Consider the following 9,128-nt stretch of genomic DNA (forward strand, 5'->3'; position numbering starts at 1 on the left):
TAATAATTAAATGCCGAAGAATATTTCCAACTTTGCCTTTCCTTTTTTTTTTACTTTTCTGTAGTTTGAAAAATTATATGTATTTTAATTCGTATTTTTCTACTAGTCAAAGGTCCAATATATTTTTTCTACTTTAGCAATTGGATTAGTGAATTTGTGATTATATATATATAGCACTGGATGCTGTAAAGATGTGAAAAAAAAACGAAAATTAGGATATTGTTCCAGCTGGTTTGGAACAGACCGACGTCTGCGCAATGTGCGATTAAATAGAAAAAAAAATTGACACCAAAGAAATTCGATTGATCAAAAAAAAAAAAAAAAAACGAAAGCGAAAAAACGATTTTTTTTTAAGATAAAATAAATTTTATCTCTTTTTCTTAAGATTAAAAAAAAGAAATTTAAAAAATAAACAATTTTTTGGTAATTTTTCTTCAAATTATTGTTAATAAAATAATGTATGTTGTTATTTACGATTTTTCATCTTAAAAATGGCGTTGAAAAAAAGAAGAAAAAGAAATTTTTTCAGATAAATTTAAAAAATTTTGAAATTTCTCTGAAAGTAACAGAATTGTGAAAAAAAAATTGTTTTTCCATAATATAATAATGACAAAGAAAAAAAAATTCAGTAATAATTATTATTGAATGTTTTTTAATCAATATAATCTATAATTCCAGTTCAACAAAAAAACGTTACATATTGTTGTAATTGTGTGTAATTTACAAACACAAAAAGACTGTACAAGACATTCGACATTCAAGATTTTCCAAAAAAAAAAAAAAAAAATTTTTAATTGCAAATTAAATTTAAATTTTAATATAATTCGAATTTAAATTATCAATTATATTATTGTTATTATTATTATTATTATTATTATTATTATTATTAATTATAATAATAATAAAATATTATTTTAATATAATATTTTATAAAAAATTTATAATTATTAAAAATTAACTAATAATTAATAATAAATTAATCTAATTTAATTAATGGATACTAAATTACTAATTATATTGTTATTAATTAAAAAATTAATTAATCTTATATAATTATTTTTTCGAAAATTGTAATATATTACCAAAAAAAAGGACATTTGCGAGGTTTAAAGCTCAGGTAAACCGAACAAATTGCCGCGAATTTAATTTAAAATATATTTGAAGAAATTTGATAAAAATTTTTTGGAAAATCTTGCAGAAAAATTGCAATAAGCAATTAACTGTTAGTGTAAATGGTATTAAGAAAAAAAAAAAAAAAGAAAAAATTGAAAATTGAACTCGACCAGAATTTTAGAGAGAGAAAAAAAATAATGTTTAGAGTAAAAATCACTCAAGAGATCGAAGAATTTTAATAAGTGACTTGAGACTAAAATTTCATATATACTTATAAATATAACAAACTGTCCAGAAACGAGCTGAGCTCGTCAAAAAAAATAAAAAAAAAAAAACAAAAAAAAAAAAAATGAAAAAAAATGTTAATAAGGAAGTTCCTCTTTTCACACAATTGACAAAAAAAAAACAAAATCTTCTAATAGTTATTGTAAAATAAAGAATGCAAAATTTATAATTAAAATTAAATTGCAATTTCCCAAAAAAAATTGTAAATTACAATAAAAATTGTAATTTACGATAAAATTGCAATTTACAATTAAAAAATTGTAATTTAATAATAAAAAAATTGTAATTTACGAAAAAAATTGCAGTATAAAATTAAAAATTTACAATAAAAATTTGCAATTAACAATAAATAATTATTTGTAAAAAGAAGAGAAAGATGTGAAAAAAAATTACAGTAATTTGTAATATACAAAAAATTATATAATTTAAAAATAAAAAAAAAATATATATATATATATATAATATATAACTTATACAAAGAATTGTTAATTTAATTATTTTACGCTAAAAAAAAGGAAGTGAAAAAAATAAATAATTGAGTCGCAAATAAATTTTACATCGAGACAGAATTTTAAAAAAATAATCAAAGAAATTCTCAATGTATTATATTTTAAATGTATATTCTTCTTTTTATAATTATAATTAATTATATAATTTAATTATTATTTTTATAGTCAGGTTGTATAAGGTCAATTAATTGGCGTTTCGGAAAAACCCAAATCGGAATTTGTTCACCTGACAATTAGAAAAAAAAAAAAGAAAAAAATTCTTTTCAATTTCGTACGAATTCGAAAATATATTATTCTGTTATCGTTCCGTTTTTATCGAGAAAAAATTTTTATTTGAAAATAAACAACTGTCTCATTGTTCACAAAAAAGTTTTTGCTTCTCTGAAGTTTGAAAAAAAAAAAAAAATAAACTATTTTATAACCTTGAATTTTGATGCCAAATATGGAGAAAATATAACTATCGTTATAAATGTGTAAATAAACGTAATTAAAATAATTTAAAAATAAATACGACAATTACATATAAATATTATATTACGATATAGTATTTAAGAAAAAAAAATTACCTGTAATATTTGTATAGAAGTTTGCGCGTAATTTTAGATAATTGTTTATTATTATTATTATTATTATAAACGTATTTGTACGTTTTGTTGCCTCACAAGACGTGGAAATAAAAAATAATCTACCCTGATCCTATAAAAACAAGTCTTTTTTCTTCTTCCGAAAACACTTTTTATAACCTAACCTAAAATTTTCTACTATTTTTTAACTCACGACACTTTCGACACTTTCTATTTTTTTTTCTCGATATTTTCATTAAAATTAATAAACTACAAAATACTACAGCACTTTTCTTTTTTTTTTATTAAAAAAATTTCCTTTATCTTCTCGGTTACACCAACGGAAATATACTAAAAACTTGACTAACTTTTTGTCAAGAGTGTCTCATTTCTTAAAGGTTCATTCACAATCACTTTCTAGATGCACGAAACTGATTCGTCAGTTCTAAATAGTAATTTTCATTTTCCCCTAGCAATAGCCAATGAAATTGTACCAATCTCATTATTCCAAACTGTGATATCACCGGAAGACCAGTAAATTTTCCTCCCTTTTTTCCCCCACCTTAAAAATATCACCTGACATTATAATTCAAAATGGCGGGAAAATTTGTTTTATTCAAAAATTCCGTTTTTTAAATAGTTTAATAGGTAAAATAGATTGTCTTCTTTATATACAAAATTTAAAAAAATAAAAAAAAAAAAATTTTATCGTCTTTTTTCCAAAAATTCTTTTTTAATCAAAAAAATTTTTAAATAGAAAAATTTAAGGTTATAATATTATAAAATCGTATTCCTTACGTCAAGACAAATCGATAAATATAGTTTTAATTTAAATTTAAAGAATTAATGAAAGTTAAAAAATCAAAAATTCACATTTTGGCTATAAAACTTTGTGATTATTTAAATTTAAATTTATAGATAAAATAATTGTATTCCTTACATGAAAACGAAATGATTGGTATATACAAAAATTTACATTTGAGGTAAATTTAATAAATTAATGAAAAATAAGAATAGAAAATACACAATTTAGCTGAAAAATTGTTTATTTATTTAAATTCAAGTTTAAATATAAAATAATTGTGTTCCTTGTTTAGAATAGTTGTTTTCCTGGAAAATGAAAAAATTCCTTACATAGTCAAATAAAATTAAACAGCATATCGCTATAATTTTTTTACCTTCAAACAACATAAATTACCTTAAAAAAAACATACCAATTGAACCTAAATTGTAAGAGAATAAGAATAATCTATTTTATTCGATTTTTTTAGAAAGAACGTGTCTAACAAAACTACAAAACTTGTACTACTGCTATAACTTATTTATACTACTGAGAAAATTTCAAACATTTAGAGTGTCTGGCTAAATATTTATTAAAACCACTAAAAAAATTCAAAAGTGATTTAAAAGCATGACTCAAGGTCAAGTCAAGGTCGTTCAAGGTCATTTGAAGGTAAAGTCAAGGTCATTCAAGGTCGTTTGAAGGTCAAATCAAGAATGTCTAACTAAATATTTACTTGTATTACTAACAAAATTGCAAACCCGTCCAACTTAATTTTTACATGTACTACTGCCTAGTAATACTACTGAGAAAATTGTTCTACTGCTGAGTAAAACTACTGATAAAATTGTACTACTGCTGAGTAATACTACTGAGAAAATTATTCTACTGATGAGAAAATTGTACTACTGCTGAGTAATACTACTGGAAAAATTGTACTACTGCTGAGTAATACTACTGAGAAAATTATTCTACTGATGAGAAAATTGTACTACTGCTGAGTAATACTACTGAGAAAATTGTACTACTGCTGAAAAATACTACTGGAAAAATTGTACTACTGCTGAGTAATACTACTGAGAAAATTGTTCTACTGCTGAGTAATACTACTGAGAAAATTGTTCTACTGCTGAGTAATACTACTGATAAAATTGTACTACTGCTGAGAAATACTACTGGAAAAATTGTACTACTGCTGAGTAATACTACTGAGAAAATTATTCTACTGATGAGAAAATTGTACTACTGCTGAGTAATACTACTGAGAAAATTGTACTACTGCTGAAAAATACTACTGGAAAAATTGTACTACTGCTGATTAATACTACTGAGAAAATTGTTCTACTGCTGAGTAATACTACTGAGAAAATTGTTCTACTGCTGAGTAAAACTACTGAGAAAATTGTACTACTGCTGATTAATACTACTGAGAAAATTATTCTACTGCTGAGTAATACTACTGAGAAAATTGTACTACTGCTGAGAAATACTACTGGAAAAATTGTACTACTGCTGAGAAATACTACTGGAAAAATTGTACTACTACTGATTAATACTACTGAGAAAATTATTCTACTGATGAGAAAATTGTACTACTGCTGAGTAATACTACTGAGAAAATTGTTCTACTGCTGAGTAATACTACTGATAAAATTGTACTACTGCTGAGAAATACTACTGGAAAAATTGTACTACTGCTGAGTAATACTACTGAAAAAGCATGACTCAAGGTCAAGTCAAGGTCATTCAAGGTCATTCAAGGTCGTTTGAAGGTCAAATCAAGAATGTCTGACTAAATATTTACTTGTATTACTAACAAAATTGCAAACCCGTCCAACTCAATTTTTACTTGTACTACTGCCTAATAATTCTACTGAGAAAATTGTTCTACTGCTGAGTAATACTACTGAGAAAATTGTTCTCCTGATGAGTAATACTACTGAGAAAATTGTACTACTGCTGAGAAATACTACTGAAAAAATTGTTCTACTGCTGAGTAATACTACTGAGAAAATTGTACTACTGCTGAGAAATACTACTGGAAAAATTGTACTACTGCTGATTAATACTACTGAGGAAATTATTCTACCGATGAGAAAATTGTACTACTGCTGAGTAATACTACTGAGAAAATTGTTCTACTGCTGAGTAATACTACTGATAAAATTGTACTACTGCTGAGTAATACTACTGAGAAAATAATTCTACTGCTGAGTAAAACTACTGAGAAAATTGTACTACTGCTGAGAAATACTACTGGAAAAATTGTACTACTGCTGAGTAATACTACTGAAAAAGCATGACTCAAGGTCAAGTCAAGGTCATTCAAGGTCGTTTGAAGGTCAAATCAAGAATGTCTGACTAAATATTTACTTGTATTACTAACAAAATTGCAAACCCGTCCAACTCAATTTTTACTTGTACTACTGCCTAATAATTCTACTGAGAAAATTGTTCTACTGCTGAGTAATACTACTGAGAAAATTGTTCTCCTGATGAGTAATACTACTGAGAAAATTGTACTACTGCTGAGAAATACTACTGGAAAAATTGTACTACTGCTGATTAATACTACTGAGAAAATTATTCTACTGCTGAGTAATACTACTGATAAAATTGTACTACTGCTGAGAAATACTACTGGAAAAATTGTACTACTCCTGATTAATACTACTGAGAAAATTATTCTACTGATGAGAAAATTGTACTACTGCTGATTAATACTACTGAGAAAATTATTCTACTGATGAGAAAATTGTACTACTGCTGAGTAATACTACTGAGAAAATTGTTCTACTGCTGAGTAGAACTACTGAGAAAATTGTTCTACTGCTGAGAAATACTACTGGAAAAATTGTACTACTGCTGATTAATACTACTGAGAAAATTATTCTACTGATGAGAAAATTGTACTACTGCTGAGTAATACTACTGAGAAAATTGTTCTACTGCTGAGTAATACTACTGATAAAATTGTACTACTGCTGAGTAATACTACTGAGAAAATTATTCTACTGCTGAGTAATACTACTGATAAAATTGTACTACTGCTGAGAAATACTACTGGAAAAATTGTACTACTCCTGATTAATACTACTGAGAAAATTATTCTACTGATGAGAAAATTGTACTACTGCTGAGTAATACTACTGAGAAAAATGTTCTACTGCTGAGTAGAACTACTGAGAAAATTGTTCTACTGCTGAGAAATACTACTGGAAAAATTGTACTACTGCTGAGTAATACTACTGAGAAAATTGTACTACTGCTGAGAAATACTACTGGAAAAATTGTACTACTGCTGAGTAATACTACTGAAAAAGCATGACTCAAGGTCAAGTCAAGGTCGTTCAAGGTCATTTGAAGGTCAAGTCAAGGTCATTCAAGGTCATTTGAAGGTCAAGTCAAGGTCATTCAAGGTCATTCAAGGTCGATTGAAGGTCAAATCAAGAATGTCTGACTAAATATTTACTTGTATTACTAACAAAATTGCAAACCCGTCCAACTCAATTTTTACTTGTACTACTGCCTAATAATTCTACTGAGAAAATTGTTCTACTGCTGAGTAATACTACTGAGAAAATTGTTCTCCTGATGAATAATACTACTGAGAAAATTGTACTACTGCTGAGAAATACTACTGAAAAAATTGTTCTACTGCTGAGTAAAACTACTGAGAAAATTGTTCTACTGCTGACTAAACCTACTGAGAAAATTGTACTACTGCTGATTAATACTACTGAGAAAATTATTCTACTGATGAGAAAATTGTACTACTGCTGAGTAATACTACTGAGAAAATTGTTCTACTGCTGAGTAAAACTACTGAGAAAATTGTTCTACTGCTGAGAAATACTACTGGAAAAATTGTACTACTGCTGATTAATACTACTGAGAAAATTATTCTACTGATGAGAAAATTGTACTACTGCTGAGTAATACTACTGAAAAAGCATGACTCAAGGTCAAGTCAAGGTCGTTCAAGGTCATTTGAAGGTCAAGTCAAGGTCATTCAAGGTCATTTGAAGGTCAAGTCAAGGTCATTCAAGGTCATTCAAGGTCGTTTGAAGGTCAAATCAAGAATGTCTGACTAAATATTTACTTGTATTACTAACAAAATTGCAAACCCGTCCAACTCAATTTTTACTTGTACTACTGCCTAATAATTCTACTGAGAAAATTGTTCTACTGCTGAGTAATACTACTGAGAAAATTGTTCTTCTGATGAGTAATACTACTGAGAAAATTGTACTACTGCTGAGAAATACTACTGAAAAAATTGTTCTACTGCTGAGTAATACTACTGAGAAAATTGTACTACTGCTGAGAAATACTACTGGAAAAATTGTACTACTGCTGATTAATACTACTGAGAAAATTATTCTACTGATGAGAAAATTGTACTACTGCTGAGTAATACTACTGAGAAAATTGTTCTACTGCTGAGTAATACTACTGATAAAATTGTACTACTGCTGAGTAATACTACTGAGAAAATTGTTCTACTGCTGAGTAAAACTACTGAGAAAATTGTACTACTGCTGATTAATACTACTGAGAAAATTATTCTACTGATGAGAAAATTGTACTACTGCTGAGTAATACTACTGAGAAAATTGTACTACTGCTGAGAAATACTACTGGAAAAATTGTACTACTGCTGATTAATACTACTGAGAAAATTATTCTACTGATGAGAAAATTGTACTACTGCTGAGTAATACTACTGAGAAAATTGTTCTACTGCTGAGTAATACTACTGAGAAAATTGTACTACTGCTGAGAAATACTACTGAAAAAATTGTTCTACTGCTGAGTAATACTACTGAGAAAATTGTACTACTGCTGAGAAATACTACTGGAAAAATTGTACTACTGATGATTAATACTACTGAGAAAATTATTCTACTGATGAGAAAATTGTACTACTGCTGAGTAATACTACTGAGAAAATTGTTCTACTGCTGAGTAATACTACTGAGAAAATTGTACTACTGCTGATTAATACTACTGAGAAAATTATTCTACTGATGAGAAAATTGTACTACTGCTGAGTAATACTACTGAGAAAATTGTACTACTGCTGAGAAATACTACTGGAAAAATTGTACTACTGCTGATTAATACTACTGAGAAAATTATTCTACTGATGAGAAAATTGTACTACTGCTGAGTAATACTACTGAGAAAATTGTTCTACTGCTGAGTAATACTACTGAGAAAATTGTACTACTGCTGAGAAATACTACTGAAAAAATTGTTCTACTGCTGAGTAATACTACTGAGAAAATTGTACTACTGCTGAGAAATACTACTGGAAAAATTGTACTACTGCTGAGTAATACTACTGAGAAAATTATTCTACTGATGAGAAAATTGTACTACTGCTGATTAATACTACTGAGAAAATTATTCTACTGATGAGAAAATTGTACTACTGCTGAGTAATACTACTGAGAAAATTGTACTACTGCTGAGAAATACTACTGGAAAAATTGTACTACTGATGATTAATACTACTGAGAAAATTATTCTACTGATTAGAAAATTGTACTACTGCTGAGTAATACTACTGAGAAAATTATTCTACTGCTGAGTAATACTACTGATAAAATTGTACTACTGCTGAGAAATACTACTGGAAAAATTGTACTACTGCTGAGTAATACTACTGAAAAAGCATGACTCAAGGTCAAGTCAAGGTCGTTCAAGGTCATTTGAAGGTCAAGTCAAGGTCATTCAAGGTTATTTGAAGGTCAAGTCAAGGTCATTCAAGGTCATTCAAGGTCGTTTGAAGGTCAAATCAAGAATGTCTGACTAAATATTTACTTGTATTACTAACAAAATTGCAAACCCGTCCAACTCAATTTTTACTTG

Source organism: Leptopilina boulardi, unplaced genomic scaffold, assembly GCF_019393585.1.
Source record: "Leptopilina boulardi isolate dan_hultmark-lab unplaced genomic scaffold, ZJU_Lbou_2.1 LbouV2_266, whole genome shotgun sequence".
NCBI lineage: Eukaryota > Metazoa > Arthropoda > Insecta > Hymenoptera > Figitidae > Leptopilina > Leptopilina boulardi.